The sequence below is a fragment of the Parasteatoda tepidariorum genome, chromosome 4 (assembly GCF_043381705.1).
Source record: "Parasteatoda tepidariorum isolate YZ-2023 chromosome 4, CAS_Ptep_4.0, whole genome shotgun sequence".
NCBI classification, from domain to species: Eukaryota; Metazoa; Arthropoda; class Arachnida; order Araneae; family Theridiidae; genus Parasteatoda; species Parasteatoda tepidariorum.
In genome coordinates, this window is record NC_092207.1 from 19,657,346 (window position 1) to 19,670,536 (window position 13,191).

Genomic DNA, 13,191 nt, shown 5'->3' on the forward strand with positions numbered 1-13,191 from the left:
CTCCATTTTAAATGTAAACCAGGGGTTCTTAGAAGACTATTGTGTTTAGTGTACTCATTTTGTAATGCTAGTACAGGGCAAAATTAGGAATTTTCGCTACTATACCCGAGGCCACTTTTTTTAAGAATGAAAATTTTAACATGGTTCCCACGGATCAGGGAAAACCTGGAATTGTCAGGGAATTTTATTTTAACTCTAAAAACCAGGAAATGGTGAGGAATTTATTTTTACAGAAACCTGGAATATTCCTATATCATACCTAGAAAAAAACTAGTCTTAAAATTGTCTGTAATAGTAATCAGTTATTGAGATTGAAGTTAAATAATTCTAACATCTATTTAAATTATTTGTTATAAAAATTTCTCATTTTAGTCAAACTTGAAATGTTTTCTTCCTTATTTAATATTATTTTTTTTGTCAGAAAATCTAATACAATCTAATAAAATCTAATTTTGTCAGAAATTTCACATTACAAATAAAAAAAATCAAATTTTTTTGATGAAAATATGGTCTCATTTTTCACTGAAATTTACCTGGTATGCCTGGAAAAGACAGGGAATTTTTCTGAAATTGAGTGGGAACCCTGTTTTAAACCATTAAAAAGTTTGTTGATATAAATAATTTTAGGCGCTTCTCCTGAAGCTATTTTAGAAATACATATTACAAGGTTAATGTATAAAATGAAGAGAAATGTTAAGAAACCATCGACAAATAAGTAATATTTACAATTAAATGCTCATGAAATGCATTTTTGAAGGGAAAAAAATGGTGTGATTGCCATCTGTTATATTTAGTCAACTTGTGGCGACTTGCTAATTTTGCCCTATAATAAATAAAAATCTTTACTCAAAGCTTTTTATTGTAATGTAAGCATAGAAGAAATGAAAAGGTTGGAAAGAAAAACGCGATAAAATTTTGTATACAATTGCTAAATTTCAGTACTTTGTTAAGTTGTACTGCAGGCTGGTGAAACAATACCAGGGGTGTTTGCAGTTTTGTAACTAAAAAAATATTAGACTGAATATCATAATGGTCAGCAAATATGTCAAAATATTATGAAGATAGTGTATTAATTAGATAGTAGTAATTTTAAATATTATCATGAAATTAAAAAAGGATTGGTTTTCCTAGCTGCCAACTCTCCTGGATTTTTCCAGTTTCAACTGGTTTGATAAAAATTCTCCTGGTTTTTTGTACATTTTCAAAAGTTCCCTAAATTGAGTAAGTTTCCTGAAAAAAATCCCTATTGAAGTAGAATTTATTGCTTGTTTGAATCTTTAAATAAGTGTTGCTAATACATAATGAAGCGAAGCCTCATCGTTAGTAATCAGTTTGAAGCTTCTTTTTTTAATAATCTAAAGTTTTTCTTATATTTTTATTCAGAACTCCTTTTTTAAATTTTAAAATTTTTTTAACTAACTTTTTTTTGAAATGCTTGTCTATTACTATTAAAAATGAGTTAACACAATAAAAAACTTCAATAAAGTTCATTTAATGTCTATCATAAACGGAAAATATTGCGTACCATTTATAATAATTAGAGTGATTAATTTTTATAATAATAAGAGTGACAATAAAAATCGCTAAAATTCCCTAACTTTAAAATTTTTAGTATATTTTGCTATAGTTATCATGGAATTTATATTTTTTCGTAAAATGTACAGGATTTTGTCCTATCCATGCTGGCAGCTATGGGTTTTAATGGAGTTTTAATAATTTAGAAAATAAAAATTTTCAAGTTCATTTTTGCATTAAAGGAACTGACATATATGCCAGTTTGTTCCACATCAAACAGATAGCTATAGTGTGGCTTTCAGGAGAACTCCTCCAGACACCCGTCCCGCGTCGTGGCGGGTACTATGGTTACGAGGAAAGATCACTTCAAATAGGGGTATGGGGTGAATAGTTTTGTTTTAATCTTAGCGTAGGTCGTCGCTAGTAAACCAATCAGCACCTTCTTTCCTCCATTTCATCCCCATTAGAAATGTGTTCTCGCTTGTTACCATAACAGCAGACAGCCCCAGACTTTCAATCTGTAGGAGTTCTTCTCAAAGCCGCACTATAAATATTATTTCTGTGCTACTTTATATATTTGTTGCATAATACTAATGAAAACAAAACTCTGTGTTTAAATTTAAAAAAATATTTTCTTTTATAAATATATAATTAAGAAAAGTTATTTATAGAATAAAAATAACTTCATATTTTTTGGCTATGTATTTTTAAAAACAATTGTAACTGTCCAAATAGAAGGTTTTTTTAAAAGCTCATTTCTGTTCATGGACCTCTGGTTGTTTCATTAAATGCATAGAATTTGCTCAATTTTTTACTTCTTAAGACTTTATAAATACAGTATGTGATAATCAATTAAATTTATAAATGATTCAAATTTTAAATACAGTTGAATACAATGATTGTCTTGTTGTAAATCCAGGTGTAATTATTTTTTTTTAATGTATACCCTGAGATAATCTTATAAAGCCATCTTTCTTTAGCTTGTTTCATTGAAATGAAGTAAGGACTTAATCACAAGTTTTTGAAAAAGCACAAAATCACTAAATGTTTCACGATAAAGTTGATTCTATGTGTAGCACAATTGTCAGAGCAATAGAGTTTAAACTGTGCTGTCGTACAAACTTGGCATTTGCCATCGATATTCGAAAAGGGAATTTTTTTTTATAAGTTAAGAAGTATTTGATTCTTTTAAAGAAGCATGATTTATGTGCTAAAAATTGGTTTCTTATTTCTATCATATTGGCAGGGTATCTGCACACCTGGAAAGTCATGAATTTCAGTATTGAACAAAATTTGTCATGATTTTAACTATTTTACAAAAAAAAAAAGAAAAATTATGGAAAGTCATGGATTTAGGTCGCTGAAAAATCTAATTTTTAAAATGGAATTTACCGCCCCACCCCTTTCGTGGTGTTCAGAATATCTGAATTTGTAACAAAATCCTACTCACAGTCTTATTTTATTAAAATATAGAATGTTTTTATCATGTTCTTTAAAAATGATGTTCTTTCAAAAAATGAAAGAAAAAAAATCATTTCTAGAGTGAATTATCTTTTAAACTTCTGGGATTTGTTATTATTTTTATTTTAACAATTTAAAATTCTAGCTGAAAAACTGGTCATTGGCGAATTTGCTTAGATTCCGAAATGAGAACAGAAAAATCAGGAATATTTCTTTCTTTTCTGATGAACAAGAAAAGTATCCTTAGAATATCCTTAGAATATTAAAGTATCCTGCAGAAAAAAAGAAAATTTTTTTTATTTGCTTTTGTATTTTTTCAGCTATTTAAATTCCTTCAACTCTTTCTTTACTCTGTTTTTTAAATTTAAAATCTATAAATATGAAGATGCAGAGTATAACATATTTGGTTATACCTATCATTTCAATTTATGTTATTATAAGGCTTTTTTAAATTTATTATTGTGTTTTTGACTGAGAAAATAGTAACTTCGTTAAGTCATGAAAAATTTTGGAATTAGTCATGAAAAGCCATGAATTTGAAAATCTAAAATGTAGCAGATACCCTGCCCTTGTAGCAGATACCCTAGACCTTGCTTTTGAAGGCTGTGGTCTCTACGTTTCTAATCCTAGAAATCAAAATCATAAAATTAAAAAAATACGATACATTTAAACATTTTCATTAAATCATTTTAGCGAAGCTCTTAATTCCTAAATTTCCCTGGCCTTGTGTTGTATATATCATAGACAAAATTAAAAGATAATACTAAATTTGAAAAAACAAAAAGTAAGAATCATAATAGAATTTTTTTTTTAAAGTTATCCAATTTTAGGAATGAAATTTAGAAACCCACGGTTCGCAATTTTTTTCATCTAAGGAACTCTAAATGCTCATCTTCTGGCGGAACCTCGTTTTTCTAAATAAAATCTATTCGCGACATCTTAATAATTTATTGCAATTGTGAGCATAAGTGATGGAGAAACATATGAACCCTAACTTTGGGGACTTCTGAAAACATTCTAGGGTATCCGAAGAACTGCGAAATTTTTTTTATTAATTTCAGTGGAGCTTCGCAATATAAGATTATTAAAAGAAATTTGCAAAATAATTACTCAACAGTATGGCGAAATTTGGCGACGGCTATGAGTTTCCACCTCATAAGCCTTTTGTTATTTTGACTCGTAAGAAAAGGAAAATAGCAATAATATATTATAAATATCAATGTTTAGTAATGTTTTAATTGGTAATTTATTTTTGGATGAAATTTTCGATTGGAAAAGATTGCAGTTTATTTTCTTTGTTTTTTATTTTTTCAAAAATGTCATAACATTTATGAGTTTTTTTTTTCCTTTCACCTAAATGCTTTTTTTTTTGTGTGTGTATTTTTTAGTATCTTAAATTGTATTGTAATGTTTTTAGCAAAAAGTAATAAGATTTTTCAGTTTTAATTAAGAAAAGACTTAATTTACAAAAGATGAAGCCTAACATCAGCTATTCGGTGGTCCTTATTCATGCTTGAATGAAAAAAAAATATTTTGAATTGCTACTTGCATTCATTTACTTATATTTTAATTATAATGTTTAGTATAGTTACTTACTATATTTATAATTAATATTTGAAAGTTACAATTTATTATAATTTCACGTAATGAATAAAGTGCTGTTTAAAGAATTTTTATTGATTTAGAAATCTATTAATTATAAATTTTTTTATATATACATAAAGCATTAATTTCAAAATTGTCTAACATTAATTAAATTATATTATTTTTAATGCGTAAAATTGTTATTAGTTTCCTAAAGTTTGGGGAGAGAGTTTTTTAACTTACAAAAATTATCCCTTATTTTGAAAATAAATAAAACTTTTTTTGGTTTACTATGTTTTGCAAACTTAATTTTTTTATAATGTCTTGTTGCTTTATTTTTTCCTTGTTTCAATTTAAAGCATATATGTTCTAAAAAAATGCCCCTGATTTGCCTTTTATCTTAAATTTTCTTATAGGTGTTAAATATATTTCAAAATAATTTGAATTTTTGTCCTGTAACTGTAACTTTTTTTTATCTATATTTCCCGTTAAACTTAAATGAAGTGTTTGAAATTGTCATGTCTTTTATTAATTTAATAAAAAAATTAATCCATTTAAAAAAAACAACATGAAGCTGATTTTTTATGATAAAACAAGCGAAAATTTGGCTGCTAAATTAAAAATAAAGCGTTAATTTTTTTCTTACTTTGTTAATTAGAGTAAAATAAGCTTAGCTTAATTTTATAGATAAAAAGTAATGGTTATTATCTTAATCAGGACGCCCAAAATTTCGTTCAGTACAACACAACCAAGCATCTGATTTTGTAATGTAATTTTTTTTTTTCAATTTTTGGTTGATGTTTCGCACCATGTTTGGGTGCTTCTTTAAAACTAAAGTACAGAGCAACATTCCTTATAAAAACATTGTAGTTGCTTTCCTTCAAGAAATTTCATACACGTTTTCGTAGCCTGTTCTATCAAATGAAAATTCTAACTGTGAAATGCCATTTTGATTTTCTGTTGTAATGATTTTAAGTGATTTATTTTGTAAATATTTGTTGTGAGTTGATTTTTATGACTTAAAGAGGAAACAAATAAGTGGAGATTTGTACATATATTTCTAAATTTGTTCCGCTCAACTGCCTATATGGGAAGAAAAAAGAAAGTGTATTTTATTTTTATTAATAAAGTGATTGTGTGAAGAAAGGAAATTATGATGCTGAGAGAGATTGTTGTAATAACAAGATTTTGTTTGTGTGATGGAAATTTATTAGAAATATTTATTATTTTCTTTTAAGTGTAAAAGAATAAATGTTTCAAGTTTGCTAATAAAATGCATTTAGTTTGTTTCACTCATTTATTTTTCTTTGTCTTGAACAACAATAGGAAGTATTAAACACCCCCATAAGATATTTAGAAGTGTTTTGTGGCATCCTATTATTCCAAGCGACAAAAAATGCAAAATTGAGATTAGTATATATTTGGCTTTTTTGTGTGACCAACATTTGCATTGTGACCTACATTTGCATTGCTACATTTTGCAAGAAAACAAAAGTTATTATTATTATTATTATTTTTTTTTGAAATTTTATTTTAGCATTGATGGCGTTAGAAAGCAAAGCCGCTCTTTTCCAAATATATCGTGAGAGTCTCGATGGCCCAGGGCAGTGTTTCCAAAAGTGTGGTACGCATACCCCCAGGGGTACGCTTTCGTATGCTAAATATCTTGCAACAAACGAAAATTTCAAAAAGGATTTTTTTTTAAAAAACAAAGCTAGCCCTGAAAATTTACGATTGCGTGTTTTTCTATTGGCTTTTTTTAGCAGAGTTAATAATTAATAATAATGGTGTCAACAGCCAGTTGGGATTTTTAACTTTTCTGCAATTTTTTTTATTTGTGGTACACAGCTTTACGAAAAATTTATAAGTTTGGGAAACACTGGCTCAGGGGATAGAGCGTTCGCCTTCTAATGAAGTAAACCGGGTTCGAATCCCAGCGATGGCTGGTCGATACGAATCCACATCCGGCTTTGCACCGACCACAGTGCTGACGTGAAAGATCCTCAGTTGTACACGGATCATGGGTTAGAGTCCCTTTGCCGTTAGACTAACCGTTTTCATTTTAAAAACAAAGCTGTGAAATATAGTAAGTGCCACTTTATTTAATAGTTAAACTTTCGATTGTGTTCTTAAGAAAACCTACTAAATCTCTTTAAGAATAGTGTTTTATTATGGATCAATTTTAACTTTTTACTTATTTATTTTTTCATGTAAAAAATTGGTAATTCTAACGGGTTAGAAACTTAGCGGGAAATACATGAAATTCTTTTATATTAATACAACATTTTTTTATGAAATACGTAATTCTTTAATGCACTTCAATGAAACATTTATTTTTAAAATAGCTTGGAGAGACGAAGGTTCGTGTCCCGTTGTAACTCAATTTTAATGCCAGCGTTTAACTGTAAAACCAAAATTTTAATAGATCGATATTATTTTAATTAAATACTAATATGCTACTATTTATTTATAAGCATGTTCTGATATTTCGAACCTCTTAGTGTTTTTAGTTTATCAGCTAAACTGTTTTTCAAAAAAAATAGATGAATTTAAGGACCAGCTGTGGATGAAGGGTGTAGCTCTTCATTAAGCAAGCACCTTTAAGCTAAGAGGTAACGGGTTCAAAACCTGCCTGTAATCCAGGATGATGCGTATTTTTCTTGTATTTCTCTTACTAGTAATATCTATTTCTCAAAAAGATAATGCTTTATAAGCTGTTCTTTGTATTCAACAGAGCAAAAAATAACCGGTGGGCCTTCCTGGTAATTTCACCAGCCAAATGCCATGTAGCCTCTATGGTTCAAATCACACTTTAACCCTGGATATATTTTTGTTCGGTCTTTCTCTAACGTATACTGTCACTTCTTATAAGCCGTGCTTTTGTTATGAGCACACAAACCTACATATCTATGAATAACAATAATTGCTAGTAAAGGAATGATAAGTAGTGGAAATAGGTGATAGTTTTTGTAAGTAAAGTTATTGTTATATTTTCTAATATTAGATAGAAGTAAAGTTAAGATACTAGAGCTGCACAATGAAACATCCCTGAGGATGATCCGAACACATGCCATCGTAATTTTGATCCCCTGCTTTGTTAGCCCGACGACCAGCGTGAAGTCGAACAGTTTAACGAGGACCGATACCTACGCAGGCGGAACAAAGTGGTCACCCACCCACTTACTGACAGCAGTCAGTGATGCTTGACTTTGGTTAAACTGAACGACCCCATAAGATAAATTGTCTCAATTATTTAGAATTACAGGGCTGATTGTGCGACGGAAAAATTCCGGATTTTTCGCTAACCGTGATCCGGAAGTTTCCGGAGATCGAAGGTTTAGACGTTTCAAAATCAAATTTTCAAAGGTGGGCCTTAAAAACACAGTTTATTTTATTTGTTTGTAAGGGAGAGCCAGAAAGATAATTTATAATCTTATATTCAAGATTAATATTCATTTTTTATCAGTAAATAGTTATTATAATCATAAACTCAAGAAAGAAAGACATATTTGGAAATTTCAATTACTTCTCCAGGTCATCATAGGTATGTGTAAAATTTTAAATATATTGATATGCAAACTAAGAAATATTGAGAAAAAGGAAAGAACCTTGTTTAAATATTTTTCGATTTAAACTTTTTGTTTAACATAAGAAATTTTCCGGAATTTTGACTTGGGCTCACAATCACCCCTGGAATTAATACATGTACATATTAATTAATTTATTCTCAATTGTTTAGAATTTATAAAAATTACAATAGTTTTGAGAGTTTTCAAGAGGCAGCAAGTTATTTTTTTGGAAAATAATGGCTTCCCTTTTAATTTTTGCAATATTGATTTTAAAATTAAGAAAATGATTGAGAATTTTTAGTTTTCTTTTAATAGGGCATGATCAAGTCTTGACCTAGTTGCCCCGGTTAAGCATTTCTATTAATTATGTCACTACTTTCTTGCTTCTTTTTTTCTTTTCTTTTTTCTTCCTTCTGCGCATCAAATTAGGGGCGTTTTTTTCTCGTTTATTTGAATTTAGTTGTTGCTTGGCGGTCAGTTGTGTGATTTGGTTATGGGATTTGTTTTAAGTAAGTTCTTGAGCTTTTTATTTTTATGTATTAGTCTTGATTTTATACTTTTGTATTTGCTTAATTCATTTTATGTTGTATTTTCTTTTCCTGGACTTTGGCTAAACCTTTGGAGTACAAAGAGAGCAATTTAGACATTTGTCGTGCTCTTTCGATAGAAAAGGTTTTGCATTTATGACATCCGGAGTTGGTAGGGGAGAGTGGGGTCAATTGTAACAGGGTACGATTGTAACAGAGCAAAAATTTCGAGTGTCGGGTTCCAGATTTGGTTCCTAGGTGGCGCACAAGGTGTATTTAATAAATCTACATGTACACCCCTGCTGGCAACCATTTTTATGTACTTTTGAAAGAGTTACATCACAAAAGATATTTTCACGTACGTAAGTACTTTTTTTTGGTATTAGAATATTATATTGTTACAAAGTAATTTTGTTTAAACAAATAAAAGTTATTAACCGAATGTGTAAGTGGACACCTTAATTAACATTTCAAAAAAAAGATTAGTTTTGTTAATTAACTAGCATTGTTTTTAACAAATGAAGCTGAAATGGCGTCTTGGGGACGATTGTAACAATAAGTAAAGGGACGATTGTAACAGCTGAAAATAAATAATCTTATGTTTACAAACCATTACTTAACTCTTTAAGAACCACCAATAGTTTCCTATATCATTTATATTATGTTGCATGTGCATTATTTTATTTGTCACCTTTCACAGCATAAATTAAAATTTTTAACCCCTTAAAGTTAAAAGTTTAACCCTTTAGGTCTCTGTTCATTATTATTTTTACTCCTAAAATATCACTACTATTTTGATCAATAGAAAAATATATCACAACTATGATAATATGTATAATTAACTATGTTTCAGTTGAATTTATGAACTGTTACAATTGACCCCGTAAGTGGGGACAAGAGTAACAAGTGCATGACTGTCAAAAATTATTAACTAGTATAATAACATTTAAAATAAGGTATTTTTTTTTCTAGTAGAGGATAGTTTACTTTACTCGTCTATCAATTAATACTAATAATATATTGGATTTTTTGTTAGTTAAAAACAGTTAAGTAAAAAATGTTACAATTGACCCTACTCTCCCCTACCCCTTGAAGACGCCAGCTTCAGTTGTGGTATTTTTTCATAATTTTCATTGTTTCGTTTGTTTCAATTCCTTTTGGATTTTCAGCTGCATAGCGCGTTTTTCCACTGGAAGTATAGTTTTTAATTGATTTAATTATTTTGAATTCTTTTCTTAATACCACGAGATGAAGTTATCCTAAAATATAATGGATTTATTTTTATTTGATTGGTTTAATTGATTATTTAGCCGAACTAGTAAATATTAGCTATTAATTTTATGCAAAGATATGTAAATTACTTTCATTCGACTGGAGCGATACGGGGCTTTTTCTTAAGCCTTCCCGAAAAATAAGGCTTAATTATGCAATTTAAACATGCAAATGATTACATTAATATTAAAATTTATTAAAAATCATTTTTCATTTATATATTAAAAAATCATTTATGTGAAATATATATATTTAATTTTCTAATAAATATTCATTGTTAACTTTCATTTCATACAAATAGCTCAATATTTCAATATATTTTAGGATAATTTTTGCCCATTTTAGGATGAAATGAGGTTTTTCAACCTTCACGGCATGTTAATATTTAACTAAAAATATTTAGTTCTGAAGTAGAAAATAGTTTGACTTCTGAACTAAAACGAAATCTAAAAAGGGACCATTCAAATATTGCGTCAGAAAATTAAAAACTCTCCTTCTTGCTTTTACTTTGACTATTATAGTAGTAATCTATTTTTAGAAGTAAATTTAAACAGAAAAAGTAAATTTTTATAGAACTAAATTTACATATTGATTTATTTTATTGAGTTTTGAGTGAAATATCCGTTCTTGTGCTTTTCTTCGGTTATCAAACGTCTTGACCTCTAAAATTCATTAAGTATTTTTTTCCCAAATTTTTCTTTCCCCAAATTTAACTCTTCAATTCCAATTTTATTTTATTTTAATTTTATAACCTACGTTGAACAGCCGACCCAATTTCGGGTTTACGACTACTAATGTTTAACTCCGTAATCTTGTAATTTTGAACCAATCCAGAAGACAAGGAAACTCCTGGATCAGTACCCCCAGAGGTTTGATTTGTCATAGGAACATGGAGGACTCAATAGATTTAACGTGCACCAGTCACCATTTACTACACGGGGCGTCTTCGACCCGGATCAAACCCACGACCTCTTGGATATGGGCCCAGTGCCCTACCAACCAAGCTCATACCTGCCAACTTTTAATCCCTTGCATTTTTATTTTTCACAGTGGTATTAAAATGGAATTAAAACTTCAATTTTATGCAAACAAATACGTTGTATTTGAGAAAACTTAAGTTGACAACCAGGATAATAACGCATATTAATATATGTGCTTAATTTTTGTAAGAATAGTGGTGATCAATATCATTTAAAAATTAAGATTATAAAAGAAAAAATAGCATATAATTACTACCACTTTAAATATTAAAATAAAATCTTCCGGAAAATCCGGAAGAGTTGGCAGGTATGCAAGCTATCCTGGCACCTTCAATTCCAATTATGAAATTCATTCCAAACTTAATATATTTTTATTTCAGCTTTTTGCATTTAAAAAATATGGAGGTTTTTGTGACTTACTTATATCCGCGATTGCCCAGGCAATGAACTGTCGCTATGAAGGACTGGGGCTCGATCATCGGAGGTGGTACCAAGCTTCGGATAGATGGGTACTATCTTGCGAGCGAACTAAAAGCGGTCGGTATGCAATGCTGATCACATTGTAACCATCATGACTGCTGATCACGAAATTGTGGACACTTAAATCTCCGTAACCATTGGTGCTGTTGTGGGAATGCTTTACTTTACTGTCTCACGCATGAACTGTTCTGTACCGTTGTAAGTGGCAATAAGCAAATCACAATCCCTTCCCTGAAGGCGCTTTTCTAATATTCGAAAGCCACAAATTACATATTTAGTAAGTTTTCTTTGAAGACAATGCGAGAGTTTTGTCTTTTTTAAATAGAATTATTACTTCGAAACCGTAATGAATTGTCGTTAAGTCAAGTTATACGTGCTACGAATTTTGCTCTCGACAAATTGTGTCTGTGACGAATTGTCTCAATGGCAAGTTGTACCCTAGATGAATTGTCGCTTCGACGAATCGTCTCTGTGGCAGCCACGGTTGCTCAGGGGCTTGAAGCTTTCGGGTTCGTTATTGAGGTGAATCGGGTTCGAATCACAGCGATGACTGACAGACGATACGAATTCCGTACCCGAATCACACCGACCACAGTGTTGACGTAAAATATCCTAAGTGGTAGACGGGTTATGGGTTAGTCTACTTGCCGTCAGACTGACAGTGGGATATTTTCGCGAATTTCTTCTCCACGTAACGCAAATTCTGGTTAGTTCCATCGAAAAGTCCTCTAAGGAAGCAAATTTCTTCCAATACTTGATCCAAGAGTTCTTTGTCTTCTGGATTGGGTTCAAAATTGCAAGTCTACGGAGTTGAGCAGTAGTAGCTGTAAACCCAAAATTGGGTCGTCTGTTCAACCGCGGTTATAAAAAAAAANAAAAAAAAAAAAAAAAAAAAAAAAAAAAAAAAAAAAAAATCGTCTATACTCGACGAATTATGCCTGCGATAAATTGTTGCAACCACAAGGTGCTAAATTCTTTGAACAGAAATTAAAGAAAAAACTGTTGTGGTTTGCCCAGAGAATGCCCTAAGAACTACACTCTAAATTGGCCCTTTTTTTTGGCGAGCCACTGCCCGACCGGATTGTCGCAAAAATTTGGAGACTATCTTGGATTTTATTTTCTAACCGTCTTTGAACAGCCGACCCAATAATGCCTTACGACTACTACGAGCCTAGTAATTTTGAACCCAATCCATAAGACGCAGGAACTCCTGGATCAAATATTGGGAGAAATTTACCTTCTTGGATCACTTTTTAATGGAACTAACCAGCATTGGCGTTACATGGAGAGGAAAACCGCTGAAACCTCCATTTCAGCGGTTCTATAGCATTCTTAGTTAAGCATTCTATTAATTTGTCCACGTATTTCTTTCTCCTGACCTTTTCCATTTCATTTTAAACTTCTTCTGCGCATTATAATAGGGGGCATTGGTTTTTCAGTTTTTAGTGTTTTCTTTTTCTCTACTTGCTTTTGAAGTTGATGCTTGACCTGTGACTTAGTGAGTTTTTATTTTTCTGATGATTTTGATTGATTTTCTTTTCTTAATTTGTTAATTATTTTGAATGTATCTTGTTTTTCCTGGACCTCTATACAGAACCATCGGGGTACTGAGGGAGATATTTTGAGCATTTGCTTCTCCCTCAATTAGAAATGGTTTTGTTTTTAATGGCTACCGAGGCCGGTACCCCCTGAAGACGTCGGCTTCGGTGGTCATATTTTTATTTTTATTTCATTCGTTTCTTGTATTCTGAATCCATGTTATGGTGCATTTATTTTTGCATGCTTTCAAAGTATTCCGAAGTC